This window comes from Octopus bimaculoides, chromosome 6 (genome assembly GCF_046866305.1).
Source record: "Octopus bimaculoides isolate indiv1 chromosome 6, ASM4686630v1, whole genome shotgun sequence".
Lineage (NCBI taxonomy): Eukaryota > Metazoa > Mollusca > Cephalopoda > Octopoda > Octopodidae > Octopus > Octopus bimaculoides.
Window position 1 is genome coordinate 114,167,456 of NC_142933.1, and position 18,616 is coordinate 114,186,071.

The window sequence follows — 18,616 nt, forward strand, 5'->3', positions numbered from 1 at the left end:
ACCAGTTGCATACTGGGGTCGATCTAATCGACTGGCCCCTTCCCCCAAAATTTCAGGCCTTGTGCCTAAAGTAGAAAAGAATAATGATTCTTTCTAGTGTTGGCACAAGGGCAGCAATTTTGATGAGAAGAGGTAAGTCAATTACACTGGCCCCAGTACTTGATTGATGCTTTATTTAATCAACCACAAAAGGATGAAAAGCAAAATTGATCTTAGCTGGAATTGAACTCAGAATGTGAAGGTGCAGGCATGGCTGTGTGGTAAGTAGCTTGCTTACCAGCCACATGGTTCCGGGTTTAGTCCCACTGCGTGGCATCTTGGGCAAGTGTCTTCTACTATAGCCTCGGGCCAACCAAAGCTTTGTGAGTGGATTTGGTAGACGGAAACTGAAAGAAGCCTGTCGTATATATGTATATATGTATATATGTGTGTGTGTGTGTGTGTGTGTCTGTGTTTGTCCCCCTAGCATTGCTTGACAACCGATGCTGGTGTGTTTATGTCCCCGTAACTTAGCGATTCAGCAAAAGAGACTGATAGAATAAGTACTAGGCTTACAAAGTCTAAGTCCTGGGGTCGATTTGCTCGACTAAAGGCGGTGCTCCAGCATGGCCACAATCAAATGACTGAAACAAGTAAAAGAGTAAAAGAGTTAGAAGAAATGTCACTAAGCATTTTGCCTGATGGGCTAATAATTCTGTTAACTATCACCTTAATAATGATAACAGGATAAGGAAACCCCTTTGGTCATGAATGACTATAGGGTTCCAAGGCACAAGTCCAGGCAAGTTTGTTTCTGGAAGACCAGCAGTCGTCCATGCATACCAGATTCCCCTCTACATGCCAACAATGTTATCCAAGGGAAAGGCAGAGGCTGATACAGCTTGGCACCAATGATGTCACAACTCATTTCTACAGCTGAGTGAACTGGTGCAATGTGAAATAAAGCGTCTTGCTCAAGAACACAGCACACAGCCTGGTCCAGGAATAGAACTCACTACCTCGTGATTGTGAGCCCAATGCTCTGACCTAATAATAATTAAGAAGGCATGCAATCAAATTACATCAGGATGATTGGATTCAAGTCCATATCCACAAAGTTGGGCCATCAGTGATTAAGCCAATAACTCCATAGACCATGCTCTGTGAGGTGGGTGTTTTTCTTTCTATTTGGTCACCCTGAAGCATGAAAAACAATATCTGTCAGAGGACCAATGAACTGTAAAAAGGCAAAATAGTTTTTTCCTCTCTTTTTGTGACGGAGATAATAATAAGGGTAGGTAGGACTTCTGTCATGTTGGATAAAGCCATGTGAAGGCAGCCTGTCTAGGACACAAGAAGTTCAGAAACTCAGAAACAGTGGGTACGGGGGTAGCAAGCACACAGCCCTACAATTTTTGGAGGATAACGAAAACGCTTTGAATACCCTTCCCTTGGAAAACACAGAAACCTTTTTAGACTGATTTGAAATATTACTTTTTTATCATTGGAATTATCTGATTTTTTTGGTGTATGAATATAATAATAATTATTACTATTTGTTATGGGGATAATAATAATAATAATGTAACACCCCTCCTACATGATGAGCAGTATGTGCTAGTCATTACAAATACTGATGTAGGAAGTCAAGAAGTTGGTGAAGTCGGTCATAGAGAGTTGTGTCTTTACTTGTCTAACTAGCTATACTGCTATACCAGAATGGACGTTATAACAATCCAACATTGGATTACAGCAGTGGTGACAAGAAATTAAGGAACTCACAAGAAATTAACAAACTCACAAGAATTAAACTTACAAGGAGTTATGAAACTCACAAAAGTTTTTGTGTGAATTTTACGGTATATATCTAAACATAATAAAACCAAAATAAAAAAAAAAGCTAGATTAAGAACAAACAATAATAATCAGTCTAACCCCAATAATCCAAGAACTAATAATGATAGTATCCAAATTAATAATCCTGAGAATAATAAAATTGTTGATAATGGTAGTAATAATGATAATTGTAATGACAACAACATTATTAGGCCCTATAACCCTATCCAAATATCAAATCACAGTTCACTAGATGAATCATTAAATCAAGACCCAACACAGAATAGTGGCACACTCTATAGTACTTCCACGTTAAATAACGATACTGCTACTACTAATAGAATAACCAGTTTCACCTCAAACAGTAATTATGGCAATAACTATACTAGTCACAATTCCAATATAATTAACAATAATATTGATAAGGCTAATAGATATAGCACCAGTATTAACGGCGGAAAGAATAGAGATAGTGAAACTTTGAACAACTCCAATAGAGGTAATAACAGTAATAGTAACAACAGTGTAGGCGTAAACTCTAATTACCCTAGAAGTAACTAAGATAGCAATTCTATAAACAGCTACCCTCCACATGCAAGCATTAGACGGCCTGGCAATTATAAATTTGGGTGCAATTGTGTAACAACAACAACATGTCCTTTGCGTGGAAACTGCCTAGCAAAGAACATAGTCTACTCTTGTGAAATAATTACGGAAGCAAATACTCTCACCTACCCTGGTTGCTCATCCTTCTGGAAATCTAGGTTCTATAATCATAGGTCATCATTTAGACTCAGGCATAAGACTAATAGCACTTCATTGTCATGTAGAATATGGGAACTTAAAGACGAAAATATTAACTTTAACCTTAGATGGTCCATAGTTTGATTGGCAGTGATTTATAAAAATAATAGAACTGGTTGCCAGTTATGTTCCTTAGAACAATTGAAAATCATTAGATTCTCTGAGAAGGACAAACTAGTTAATAAAAGATCAGAATTCAAACCAACTTGTATGCATAAACTGATTAAAACCTTTAAATACAATAAGCCTTAAGTCCCCATTTTTAATTTCTAATCACTTCATGATCTTTTCTCATTGGTAATTCCCTCATCTGATCCCGCCTGCCACTATTCAGGCATTGAACTCACAACTCCTGGACTTACCCCCAACCACTTAATTATTCAGTTTACTTTCACCTAGCTAGATTCTGACCCCATATAGTACATACATATTTAATAATCTGCAGTCTCTAGTCTTATTTATAGAGAAAATATCTAAATAATTTAGTCACTGGCTCTAAAATTTCGAATAACACTACAATACACAAAGGTCATATTAGCTAACTATATTAGCTATTATATAGTATACACAAGCAAAAGAAAAAAAAATGTATGGAGTTCCTGAAAGTGGATGCTAAATGAGAAAATATTAAATTTGTAACTGTATGAAAAAAAAACTCAAAAAAAAAAGGGAGGTGGGGTGATGTAAAAATTATTGTTAATAAAAAGAAAATTACACTCCTGAAGAAAAAAAATTTAAAAAGGGAGATGTTATAGGGGTAATAATAATGGAACACTCCTCTCACATGATGAGTGGTATGTGATAATTGTTACATATACTGTGATGTAGGAAGTCGAGAGGTTGGCAAAGTCGGTCATAGTTGTGTCTTTACTTGCCTAACTAACTATACTGCTATACCATAATGGACGTTATAACAATCCAATGTTAGACTGCAACACTATTATACCTGTGTTTAAGACAGCAAGCTGGCAGGATCATTAGCACACCAGGCAAAATGTTGAGCAGCATTTCGTCCATCTTTACAATTTGAGTTTAAATTCCACCTGGTCGACTTTGCTTTTCGTCTTTTCAGGGTCAATAAAATAAATACCAATTGAGTACTGGGGTCGATGTAATCGACTTACCCCCTCCCCCAATTTTAAGGCCTTGTGCCTTTAGTAGGAAGGATTATTAAGATTGAAAAATTGACCTCATTTGCAAAAGTTTTGGACCTGAGTTTGCACCCACTAAACAAATTCCATTCCTGCTCTTATGAAGAAGTCTGATATAAAACCCTCAAAGGACAACATACTGGATTGGCAACCAACATGAGACAGCCTGCCTCAACTAAATGTAGATAGGACTCTTTGAGTCCTATCTACACAATGAGTCCTATCACACAATGAATAACTTATTGAGAGATGGTGTTACTTTAAAAACATCGATCTTTGCGGGCCCTTACTCACAAATCTCTCATATCTTAATGGCAATAAAAATCTTTACTGGATCAGTCACTGCCTGGGTGAACAAAGGCTGTGTCACCCTGAGGAGAAGTAGTCAGGGAGTGAAAATTTTGCTTCTAGTTGAAACCTTCCTAGCAATATATGGCTAGAGGTCTCCCACAACAGGACAGATTTTTCTGAAGGCTTTCCATGTCCAACACCGACAAGTATCAGTCAAATCAAGAACTAGAAATGGTTCAGGAAAAACAATAAACAAGTCCTTGTGGCTTATTACACTTCCATGTATTATCCATAAGAAGTTTCAAAAATTGAGAAAACATACCAAATTTGGAGAGAAAAGAACCCAAACATTAGGCTGAATATAACAGTAACAAAGTTGTGAATGTCTGAAGAGAGTTTATAAACCAGAAATAGTTGACTGACATTGAAAGTGACCAAATAAAAGAAAATGTAAAATCAAATTTGAGAAACAACCCAGTAAATGCAACTTGCAAATTAATAGCCAAAAACTATGTCAATGTCATAGAAGAAAAATCTTTACAGGAAGAAGTAAATAACAAGACCCACAAGCAGAAACAACCTAAATACACTACTTAAAAATTAAACCATTGTAGAGAAACATACTAATGAGATTACGAACAATTTATCAGCAATGAATAACGTAGATAACAAAATAAATAATCTGACCAAACTTGAAGAACAAGTATTTGCTGAATGGAACAAAATCCAAAATATGGACATGAAGGAATGCAGTAACCTTCTTAATAGTGAAAAACAAAAAGGAAAAATATTTCAAAATAATCTGCCAGGTGGACACAGCTCTTAAATCGATTATAAATGAAATGAATTAGACATTACATCCTTAACCCATTACCTCCCATAATTCTATTAACTGGAATTTTTTTATGAAACTTTGATTTCTAGCATAAAACAGCCTTAGAAACACGCTGGAATGATCAAAATAGCATTTTAAATAGAAATAAGGGTGATATGGTTTGAAAAATTAGCAAACCTCATTTGAATATCAGAGAAATATACCTAGTAGATATAGCAAAAAGGTTAGATATGTGTAAATATTGACAGATAATTATGAAATTTGTCATTTTAAAGTGATCTCATATGAGATCACTGGTAGGTAATGGGTTAAATAAGTTATGCTATGCTGCTGCTACAGCCTGCACAAAAATGTGTGACACAAAACTGAGAAACAGAATGGAAAATCCTCATGAAAGACCAACGTTGCAAGAAAAAGATGAAACAAATTGATGCTCTCCAGTCTGTTGTAGAAACACTGTAGAACTTAAGCAATAATCATAATATAAAGCCACCCATGAAGAGAAAGATAATGAGATAATGTGAATGAAAGTCAGAACACCAATTAGCTGAAGTGTAGCAGATTCAAAATATTTTCTGAGAATATGCACTTCCAAGTCTTTTTCAAAATTGCAGCCGTCTGATGTAAAACGTTCAGCAAGTTCTGTCAAACTACTGTTATTACGTCTAACGTCATATCTGTGCCCATCGAATCTTTTGTTTAATTTACAACCAAAAGCCCTACCATACATCTCCACACACAACCCTCTTAACAATGAAGCCTTCGACACCATCCTTCAAAACATTCCCCTGCTAAAAAAGGACCACAGAATGAACTTAATCCTCCACTTAACCCTAACACACCATCATAAAAAGCCAGAGACAACCCAAATCTATGAAAAGTCTCCTAACACAAGCCCGAATACACTCAACAACAACACTGAAGCCGTCAGTAAAAAATGCGGGAAGACCCGACTGTGGGATATGCGTCAATTTAATTGAGGGATCAATGTTCTCCTTCAAACAGGGACAATGTTTCACAGTGAAAAGTAACTTCACATGTGCTTCGGAGAACCTGATATACGCACTAACCTGCTCTGGGTGTCAAGAGTAATACATAGGCCAAACAAAAAACAGTCTACGTCAAAGGATGGCTCTGCACAGATCCCAGATCAAAATTCCGAACAACAGAAAAATAGCATTCGGCCAACACATTGACATTTGAGCCAAAAACAAAAATTCAGGCTTCAGAATTTTTACCAATTCTGTGGGGGAGGGGGTGTATGTATGGATGGATGGATGGATGGGTGGATGGATGGGTGGATGGATGGGTGGATGGGTGGAGGGATGGATGTTCAATAATAATATTGGTTTCAAATTTTTTGTACAAGACCAGGCAATTTTGGGAGATGAGATATGTCAATTACAGCAACACTAATGTTCGACTAGTATTTCTTTTATCAGCCATGAAAGGATAAAAGACAAAGTTGACCTTGGCAGAATTTGAACTCAGATCATAAAATGAAATGCCACTGAAAATTTAGCCTGGCAGAGTAACAATTCTGCCAGCTCACCACTTTATTTTCAGTTATAACGTTACAACATGAAGGCAACAGTACAAGTTGATGATGTGTCATGGCTGATGAAGAACAAGTAACCACCATTGATCTATCTCTAAATATGCATGGAATGGCAAAAGTAATATAAATGTCATGACAACTGTAATAATAATGAAAACAATAATGGTGGTGGTGGTGGTGGTGGTGGTGAGAGTGGTGATGGTGAGAGTGGTGGTGGTGGTGGTGGTGGTGGTGAGGGTGGTGAGTGTGGTGGTAGTGGTGGTGGTGAGAGTGGTGGTGGTGGTGGTGGTGAGACTGGTGGTGGTGGTGGTGGTGGTGAGACTGGTGGTGGTGGTGGTGGTGAGTGGTGGTGGTGGTGGTGAGAGTGGTGGTGGTGGTGAGAGTGGTGGTGGTGGTGGTGGTGGTGGTGGTGGTGGTGGTGGTGGTGGTGAGAGTGGTGGTGGTGGTAAGAGTGGTGGTGGTGGTGAGAGTGGTGGTGAGGGTGGTGGTGGTGGTGGTGGTGGTGGTGAGAGTGGTGGTGGTGGTGGTGAGAGTGGTGGTGGTGATGATAATCATGACTATGATCGTGATCATAGAGGAGGAAGAGGATGAAGAGGAGGAGGATCATCATCATAATCATGGTGATGATGATCAGGAGGAGGAGGAGGAGGAGGAGGAAAGAAATTACTTTGATTCTCATCTTTTCTTCTGATTTATTTCTCTTCTGAAAAACTGCTTGCATCTTCTTCCGATTTGCCTCCATAAATTTGGGGGTTTCATGTTTGAAAGGAAGTCGTTGATGACAAACTGAAAGGAAAGACCGTAATTATTATCATCAGAACAATCAAATGCGAGAGCAATAAAGTAGAAGACAAACTTCTGGTGAGCTGCATTTATGGCATGAATTTCATTTCTGGTTTTAAAATCATTCTACCTCACTCACATCCTCTAATATAAAGTCAATAAAGAGCCAGATTACCAGTTGAAGGGTTAACAGTTCATATTGCAGACAGATGCTGTCCTATTCATCATCATCATCATTTAATGTCCACTTTCCATGCTGGCATGGGTTGGACAGTTTGGCAGGAGCTGGCCAGGCAGAAGACTACACCAGACTCCTGTGTTTGTTTTGGCAGGGTTTTTATGGCTGGATGTCCTTCCTAACACCAACCACCCTGTAGAGTGGAATGAGTGTTTTATACATGGCACTGGCACAAGCGAGGCTATGTCCTTTCAAACACCAACCATTTTACAGTGTGAACTGGGTGCTTTTTACATGGCACCAGCACTGGCAGGGTTACCAAGTAACTTGGCAAAAGAAAGGGCCTTTGAGAGAGGAGGGGGAAATTGGAGGAGGTGATCTTGTGTCAGATGATGAACGGTTAAAGTGTGACAGGCAGAAACAGGTGTCTTGCTGTAGAGGAGGTGCCTAGTTACCCAGTCAGAGAGATAGAGAGATAAAACGAGGGAGGGAGAGGGGGAGAGGGAGAGCAGAGAGAGAGAGAGAGAGTGATCAAGAATAAAAACAGAAACAGGTGTGCTGCTGTGATGGAGATACATGGTTACCTAACTAGAGCAAGAGAAAAAGAGAGAGAATGGAAGACAGCAAGAGTGCAAGAGGGAGCAGGAAAGAGAGGGTGACGAAATGCCAGGGTATATCCACAAACAACAGGGATCAACTCACCAAATAACCTTGACCCACCCTGCAACAGCTCACTATAGTAGGTAGCAAGAGCACTGTAAAATTGCAGAGTGATTTTGCAATCTTATAGTAGTTACCTACTTTTATAGGTATAGCTGAGGGAATTTAAAATTTCTTTTAATGGCTTGGTCAGAGGAAAATGTGGTGTTCCTAGTAATGCCTGTAACCATTTTCATGGCCTTCAAGACTGTAGAGGGAAAGAAGAAGTTATCACCAAATCAAAGACTTGGCTCAAATACTATGACAGAATGGATTCCACTAAAAGCACCCAAGATCCAGAATTGGAAGGGTTCCTTCTAAAAGCTTTCACACAGTTTCAATCTCCTAAATTTCACTCATAACCTCAGGTTATGATATTAGCTGCTTATCAAAAATACTTATGATATTAGCTGCTTATCAAAAATACTTATGATATTAGCTGCTTATCAAAAATACTTATGATATTAGCTGCTTACCAAAAAGGTTATGATATTATGATATTAGGTTATGATATTAGGTTATGATATTAGGTTATGATATTAGCTGCTTACCAAAAATACTTTACACATTTATAAAATACCAAATCACAAAGTCAGCACTATTGGTAAAGGAATTTTCCATTTTTTAATTCAAGACTCCTTGTGCCTATGGAAAAAAAAATTCAATATTCAAGCAGTCAAACCAATTTTATTTAATCTCTTTCTTCCTCTATTTCTTCTCTCTTTCCCCTCTCTTTCTCCTTCTCTCTTCCCTTCCCTTTCTTCTTCTCTTTCCCACTCTCATTCCCTATTCTTTTTCTCATCTCCTCTTTCTCCTTTATTTCCCCATTTCTAATGACACATCTATCAACTGATAAGAGAATTATTCAGCATGGATTTCCTTTAATTCATCATCCAATTGACTCTAATATTTATGACATTAACTTAAATTCCTGACCAAACAGCTTCAGAATTATCACAAGACAGTGAGAGATTAACCTATATTTTACTATATATATTAATCACTTATGCTCACACACACACACATAACCTACACACACACACACACACATACACATATACATACATGCCTGTGCATACACTCACACACACATGCACACACACACCAACACACATTATTTTCTTGTGACTGAGCTCAAAGAAAAGTTTTGCAGCAAAAGAGGCTTTGCTAAATGGAATCCACTAAATCTGCCCCAGTAAACTACCAGAGTCAAATTAGCCATTTGCTTTGGTTTTTTTTCTTATTGTTGACCAACGAAAGTAGCAGATAAATCCCTTCATATCACAGCTTACTGTCTTAAAAATGGCAGAACATATAATCTTAGATGTATGAAAAGATGGAACGGTCATAGCTGGAAAACGTTTGATCATTAGTCTGCTCAATTATGGCTGATCTCGGCATTAAGATCAAACAAGCAAATTGGGGCATCAACAAAGTTGATCAGCTTGCTAGAAACAGTAGTTAAATTGCCTGCAAATTACATGATGTTGCCTTGCAGTTCCAGTCACACCCATAGAAAAGCATAATCATTATAGCTGGGATGGCTTTGATCACAGGTTTGCTATTGATCTGGAATAATCAATAGCAACAGCTGGGACTAAATCTTAAGCAACATTAGAAGGGTAAAATGCTAAGTTCATCTCAGTGGGAATTTAGTTTTATTTTTTTATTTGCCTTAGTCATTAAACAGTGGTCATGCTGGAACACTGCCTTGAAGAATTTTAGTCAAACAAACTGACCCCAATATTTTCTTTCAAAACCTGATGCTTATTCTATTGGTCTCTTTTACTGAACTCTTTTACAGGTATATATGTATATATATATATAATAATAATAATAATAATAATAATAATAATAATAATAATAATAATAATAATAATAATAATAATAATAATAATAATAATAGGGATAAAAATCCAAATTTACAGGTAAAAACTCAATTAAATTCAATTTATTAAAAATTAAAATTAAATTAAGTTTCACAGTATAAAATATATAAATATATAGTTTTAGAGAAAAGAACCAAAAAGGCTGGAGGGTATATCAGCCAAAACGTTGTGTTAACAACAAACAAGAAGAAGACAAATATTTGTCAAATGTATATAATGTAAATAATGTAAATCAACCCCAGTACCTATTTTTTTTTCAAAGCCTGGTACTTATTCTATCGATCTTTTTTGCCAAACAGCTAAGTTATAGAAGATGTAAACTACAAACACCAGTTGTCAAGCAGTGACAGGGTACAAACACAGAGACACATACACAGAAAGATGTATACACATATTCATACATATATGCACAACAGGCTTCTTTGAGTTTCCATTATCTATGTATGTAAGGTGGTAAGCTGGCAAAATTGTTACACACCAGACAAAACACAACATTTCATCCATCTTCTCATTCTGAGTTCAAATTCTGCCAAGGTCAACTTTAACTTTCATTCTTTCAGGGCTAGTGAAATTAGTACTAGTTGAGCACTGGAGTTGATGTAATCGACTTGCCTCATCCTGCAAAATTTAAGGCCTTGGATCTATAACATAAAGGATTATTACATATGTATGTGTGTACGTAAAGAATATATACAGGGTGTCCCAAAAGTCACTGAGGGGTTTCAATTTTTGATAACTTCCTTAACTTTACAAATAAATGCAGGAAACTTTGATACAATATAAAGGACATAATTGAAATTAATATATGCAAATCAAATTTTGCAATACCACTACATCACATATGCAAAAATGACATCTCTTAAATGGCAGCCATTTTAGGCTTCGCACGCCTGTGCTCTTTCTAAGTTATAGAGCAGTACAGTAATTAGATAAAGATAGTTATGGCCAGTTTATGGGGTTACACAGGGTTTTGCATCCGAAAAACACTTAGTTTTACATATGTCTTGTCAGACCCTATTGGCTGCTGACCTATAACCTCTCTATAAAGTGGAGGAAGAAAAGATCTTGTGGCTAGTTTGTCCATGTGTTCAACAACTAATCATGAGGCCTTTTCGTCCTCCACTTTAAAGAGAGGTTATAGGCTGCCAGCCATTAGGGTCTGAAGGGATGCTGTAAAGCTAAGCACTTAATGGACGTGAAACCCAGTGTAACCCCATAGCCTAGTCATAACTATCTTTATCTAATGTGTGCGTGTGTGTGTGTGTGTGTGTGTGAGAACAGATATTCATGCCTACATATGTATGTATGTATGTATGTATGTACATATGTATATATATTGTTCTTTAACACTTTAATGTATTACAGAAGACTTTATAGTGATATGTTCAATTACTGAATGGTTTACAATAGCAAGCTCTCAACTTAATGGTTTATGAGATTATATCTCACCACAGCTGTTGCGTAGTCCTGGCATATATCACTTTAGCCTAATTAACTTAAAGTGTCAGATACAAAATGATTGCTTTTGGGTTATAATATTCCTAGAATCATATTATTAGATGAATACTAATAATTTCAACTTGCTAGAGAATGAGGTTTAAGATCTTCTTAAATACGCTTTGGTTCTCTATAGATAAATTAATGAGGAATTTTAGAATGAAAGCTTTTCTAAAAAAGGCTTTAATTTTCCAAAGGAATAAGGTATGTTTTCTACAACAGATTATGAATTCCACCATCTTGGAAGTCAATAAGCCAATATCTTATTCATTCACTCAATTTTATTGAACTCAACAAAAATCATGCATTAATGTACCAGATGATATAAGCAGCAGGTATTGAATTTAAGCCTTCAGATAGAGGTCAAATCTTGTCTATACTTTGATAAGAGTAGTCACCATTCATCATCATCATTCTAACTACCACTTTCTCATATTTGCATGGGTTGGGTAGAATTTTGTTGAGGCAAATTTTCTACAGCCAAATGCTCTTCCAATCAGCAACTCTCAAGTGATTCCAAGTAAGATGATATTTCCCTATAATCAGACATGTTTACACAGAAGATTTGGAACAAAAGATACTGCTTGCATGATAGCGACATTCATTTTACAACTATCACGTGATGTCAAGGTATGATAGTAATACATACACACAGATATAGACAGATGTACACACATATATATACACACATGCACACATGCATATGTGTGTGTGTGTGTGTGTGTGTGTGTGTGTGTGTGTGCGTGTGTGTATGTATGTATATATATACATTGAGGACTTCTTTCAGTTTCCATCACAAGGTTTTGCTCAGCCTTGGGTTATAATAGAAGATACTTGCCCAAGGTTTAATGCAGTGGGATTGTACCCAGAACCATTTGGTTGGGAAGGAAAATTCTTATCAGACAGCCACACCTGCTCTTATATTAGTAGAATTAATTATTGAATGATTATTGGGTGGTAGAATTAATTATTGGATTGTAGAGTTAATTGTTGAGTTGAGGATTTAATTATTGGGTTATAGATATAATTATTGGACGGTAGACTTAATTAGTGGGTTATAAACTTGATTAGTCAGTAACAGATTTAATTATTAAGTAGTGAACTTAATTATTAGATGGGAGATATAATCAATTTTTAAAGTTATCTCAACAGATTTTCTATAGAAACCAGAGTCAGTACTGAAAGTTTTTCATGTGTGACTATATCCATATAAACAATGCGATTGAAGATAGAAAAATACATAAAGGGTGGATATGCATATTTCAGAAGTTCTTGCTCCTTCTTCAACCCCACACCCAACCCATTAACCATCCCCAAACCAACAGCATGGCCAGGTTCTAAAGTTAGGGAATGCGAGCACATAAAAAAAGGTTCCGTAACACATGTCAAACAATTTTTAACTTATTTTCCTTTCATTAGTTATAATATATTCTACATTCATTAATTTCATGTTTCAGTAATAATGCCATTATGTATGAAACTGACAACTAGTGATATAGGTGAGACATGAAAAAGATGAAACCCCCACAAGATTGTCCAGCGTTGAGAGCTAATGATATTGGGGTTTGTTTTGGTTCTTCAGATATCAGAGGCCAACAACACATCACAGGAGATTGAGCAGACAGTTCAGAAACACTGTAGGTAGGTCAAATTAAGGGTCTTCCAAGGCCTTGCAATAAACAAAACAAAAGAGAGATTCAACATTTATCACACAAGTGAACTAAAGAGTGAATATTATTTGTTGAAAAGGCACCAAATTTGAAAATGTGCTCAGCATCAGTCACTTTCCTTGCACCCCTATTAGTTACATTTCTGCCAACAACACATTGCTTAAATAGCCACCAAATTTAGTGGTGTAACACAAACAGATATATCAATTTTACATTTTAAACACATTCCTGGCAACTGGTATCTACATATTAAATGCTGTATTTCATTATGCAACTGTATTTCATTATGCAACTATAATATTAAGTAGGAGGGCTCTGAAAGGGGTCTCAGAGAGTAGTGTCCCTGTTTTCCTGAGTTAGTTTTCCACCACATTTCTTAAAAATCGTAGTAGAGCCCTTGGTCTCGGGACCACTCATGTCTAGAAACTGAGGTTGGGGCTAAGCAATGGCATGCTCCCCATAGAAAATCCAGCTCCAAAAAAAGCCTCATGATAGCAAGGAAGAATGGGCACCAGCTAGTACAAAGGTTGGGGTGGTCTGCGCCTGCCTGCCTCAGTTGCTATGGCACTGAGGTAGATTTGGCCACCCCCATTAACGGGGACAAAACCCAAATTTAAAACACTGGATGATGATGATGAATATTGTTCACTGTATTTCATTATGCAGCCATTATATACTAACAAGTATACTGGTTTCAAATTTTGGCACAAAGCCAGCAAGTTCAGAGGAGGGAGCAAATCAATCATATCAACCTAGTGCTCAACTGGTACTTTTTTATTGACCCCCCCCCCCCCCCCAAAGGCATGAGAGGTAAAGTCGACCTCAACAGCATTTGAATCAGAACATAAGGATGGACAAAATGCCACTAAGTATTTGGTCCGGCATGCTAATGATTCTGCTAATGATTCTGCTAATGATTCTGCCAGTTTGCCACCTTAACTACAGAAATGGTGGTTTTTCATTGTTGCAAACAAGCATGACACCCCAATGCCAAAATGGCATTTGAAACAATTATATTATTATTACCATTATGAAGGCATTCATCGTATGTGCTTAAGGAAATTCAAAACATAGTCAACCAATAAGATGTTTGAAAGCAAGAACAGAACCTCAGACATATGTTATTGCAGTCATGACAGGAACAATGCTGCACTCTCTTGCAAGAATAGAGTTCTGTACTGCAATAACAATAGAGCAATTGTTCTGTAGGCAAATTACTAGTTAATTACTTTAACAAACAGAGTTTGGTAAAGTAATTAACATGCATAATGTTTGTTCGGACAGAAGAAGGGAATTATTGATTTTTAGGTATTGATTTTGTTATATTACTCAGCGTTTTTAGCCCCAGGTCAGCAGTCATCAAGCAGAACAATGATTAAAATTATTATAGCTATGATCATCAGATTTTACTGTTATTTCTCAATTTATTCAAACAAAGGGTTTGGAAATTTAGGATTCTTGTATGTGAAGCCAGAAAACAGATTTAACACAAATCTCAGAATATTTCTGACAGTTATTGTAAGAAAAAAATTTGTACTGTGACTCATACCAGAATGATGTCTTTTTCAAAATATATCATAAAACATTAATATTTAATGGGTTTATTATTTTTTTTAAGATAGTCACTCATGATTTGAGCAAGATTTGATTGCAATTTACTGCATTCAAGCTTTGACTGGGTCTTCATGTCTTGGTGTATTATCTTTATGTCACGGTTGCATTTTTAAGTGATTGTACATGTTGAAAAAGATTAGATTCTTTAAGTAAGCTTCAATTTTAATAATCTCCATGAAGATTATCTGTTAAAGGAGTGCATGTATAAAGATATTCCATATGGTATATAATAATAACTTTACCATATGAAAAAGAAAAAGTCCAATGTAGTCACTGTCATTCATTTCAAAAGAATAGAACACTTCATTAGCTCTTTTTTAACGAATTTTATACCCTATCAATATTCCACAAGGAATCGCATTGAAAGTATTCTCATTAAAATTCCTGTCAGGAATATTCCTTGAATTGTGTTTTCACTCTTTTCAGTCTTTACAAATATTTTCTAGTCTCACATACAAAAAATTCCAGATTCCCAAACTCCTTGTTTTATCTTTTCTATTTTTTTGTTGGTGGTAGGGTGGGGTTAATAATTTGAGGAACATTTGAATAGTCTGATAGAGATATAAAATAATAATTATTCTAATTTTAACCTTCTTGTAAAAATTATGCCTTATTTGGCAGACTTGGTGCAGCATCAGACAAAATATCTTCTGATATTATTTACATTCTTTTACGTGTATCTATTGCAATCAGGGTGACTTTGATTGTTATTCTTCTGAGATCAGTGCAATTAACACCTGTCACATACAGGAGCTGGTATAATTGACTATACTCATAAAGGTGTTACTCCAGCATGACCACAGTCCAGGGAGAGAAATCAGTGAAAGAATGGTTTGTATGTTTGGTCAACAATTGTAGGGCATGTGATATGCCAACTACATTAACCTCAATGTTCGATTGGTATTTATTTTATCGACCTCAAAATGATGAAAGGCAGGGTTGACCTTGGATCATAAAGAGCCAGCAGAAATTCCACAAAGCATTTTGTCTGACTCACTACTCAGTCTGAAAACAATAAGTGTTTCTCTGTTTCTAGAGAGGAAAATGCAATCAATTACTTGATCATTGTACATCAAATGCCTTTATCAATGGATGTTCAATGGTCTCCATTAATGAGAGCTAATGATTATCCTTTACAAATTATGGAATCTCCACCTAACAGTCATGTAAACTGGGGCATGTAGAATTAAGTGTCCTACACAGAAATACAACCAATGACATATAAACTCACAAACTGAGAATTGATTATCCAATACAATGTCTGCATGGTTTGTTTGCATCTACTTGGTATGTAAGAATTAATTAATTGATAGGTGTCACACTAATAATTAATTAGTTGGTAGTTGTCAGACTAATAGCCAAACAGCTGTACAGTGTAAAACCTGAAATTAGAGTGAACTGTTGATGGACTCCATTGACAACAATTAATCTATAGAAGAAGAATTTAATCAGCTGCATTACCATGATAAAGTTTAATATTTAGGGTTCTGAGAGAGAGAGAGAAGGTGAGTTAACGTAGTATCAGGGTTTTGATTGTTCAAAACTAAAGTATTTGCCCATTGTTCAAGCAACAACACCATTTTCTCTCCATTTTCCTTGTGCTAAAACAAATTCTTTTCACCTCATGGTATTTGAACTTGTCACACTTTCCCACAATTTCTTCACTTGTATGGCATCATGGAATAAGACACTTAAAACTTCAACTGCCCAGATGATCTTATAGATAAACACAATGAGAGTACAGCCAATTGCTGCAACGATTTGTAGAAAAAAACTGTAAAAGTGACAAGTATTATGCTAACATATCACAGTCCTTCTCAAAAGATGTGTCACAAGGGATATCTAAATGCTTTATGCTAACATATCACAGTACTTCTCAAAACATGTGTCACAAGGGATATCTTGATGCTTTGCATAGTTTAAAAATATAAATTAAGGCTTGAATGTTTTGAAAAATGTGTGGTTTCTAATTTTGTGCAAATTGCCATTATTAACCAATACTGCTCCTGTTGCACATAACAGATTTTTATTCAGTCTACCAGCTAATTGCAACATTGGTGATTTTTCAGAAACTATTTTCCTATATCAGTGATGACAGATTTTGTCTTACCATGTAGTTGTCAGTTTGTATTTGCTACTGATGAAGTGCAGAGAGGCAGAAACATGCATCTAGCCATACCACAAATGCTGCTGGACAATTTTTTTATCAGCTACTGATATATTTTTATAATCTCTGCAACGAACTATACGTTGGTCAGGCGGGCTGCTGGCAAGCCGAGCAGTTCTCCGAACATCCACGAGATGTTTGGCTATGCATGAACCCTCCCCCCGTCATTTCCACTTGGCCAACTACTCTACCTCTAATATCTCCATCTTTGGTCTCACCCTCCACCACAGATCCACACACTCTCGACTCCACCTGGAACAGCGTTACATTTTCCATCTACAAACACAAACTCCTTTCAGACTCAACACAACTCCCTCCTCTCAATGACTGTCCCTACACCCTCCTTAAAAAATTAACTTTTTATCCTGTCTTATATTCACTGACTTTTTTACACTTTTATTAATTTTTTATCGACTTTTATTGTTTTTTATTGCTTATTATGATCCTTTTATTTCATTTTATCTATTTATTATCTCCTTTTACTTTTCTTTTTTTATAATTGCATTAATTTCTAATTTATCCTTTTTTATCTTGAATATGTTATTTTTTATTTACTTTTTTATTTTATTTGTTTTTTTATTTATTTCATTTTATTTTTTCATCTTCTAGTTTTCCCTTTTTTCTCACATATACGCACACACACACGCTCACACAGGAATGCACATATACTGCCACACACTCACATACACACATACACATACACACACATACACCACATACACACACACATACACATATACGCACACATGAACGCATATATACCCCCCAGACACATCACACACACACACAATACACACATACATGCACACACATACACGCACGTACATACACACACACACACACGCATACACACATGCATGCACACACGGACATACTCACACATACATACACGCATACACAAACGTGCCCACACGTGCACACATGCACAGGAACACACATATACCTCAGCACAGCCCACACACATTCACACACACACATATACACACACATGCATACACGCACACCCAACCACACACACATACACACACACACACACAAGCTCGCACACACACACGCACAGGAATGCACATATGCCTCCACACACACAACCCCATGCACACACACATATACATACGCACACAGACACACACATACACACACATGAATGCACATATTCTTCCCACAAACATGACACATACACACAACACACACATACATGCACACACATACACACACTCATACATATACACACACAATTAGATTCACACGTGCATACACACATGCACGTACATACACGCACATACATGCACACACATACATGCATGCACACACACATGCATGCACACATGCACACACACACAAAGGAGCACATGTATACCTCCACACATACAAACTCATGCACAACCCCACATGCACACACATACACACACGCACATACACACACACACACACACATGCACATACACATACACATACACACATGCATGCACACACACCACACACAAAACACACACATAACATACACATACACACACATACATATATACACACACATGCACACCCTTCGGACTGACCATTCCATCCACACATATGTGAAGAAACTCACAAATACACAAAACAATACCGCTTCTGTTATCATAGCTGCTGAATTCTTCCTACATTAACAGACACAAAGATCACTCTGAC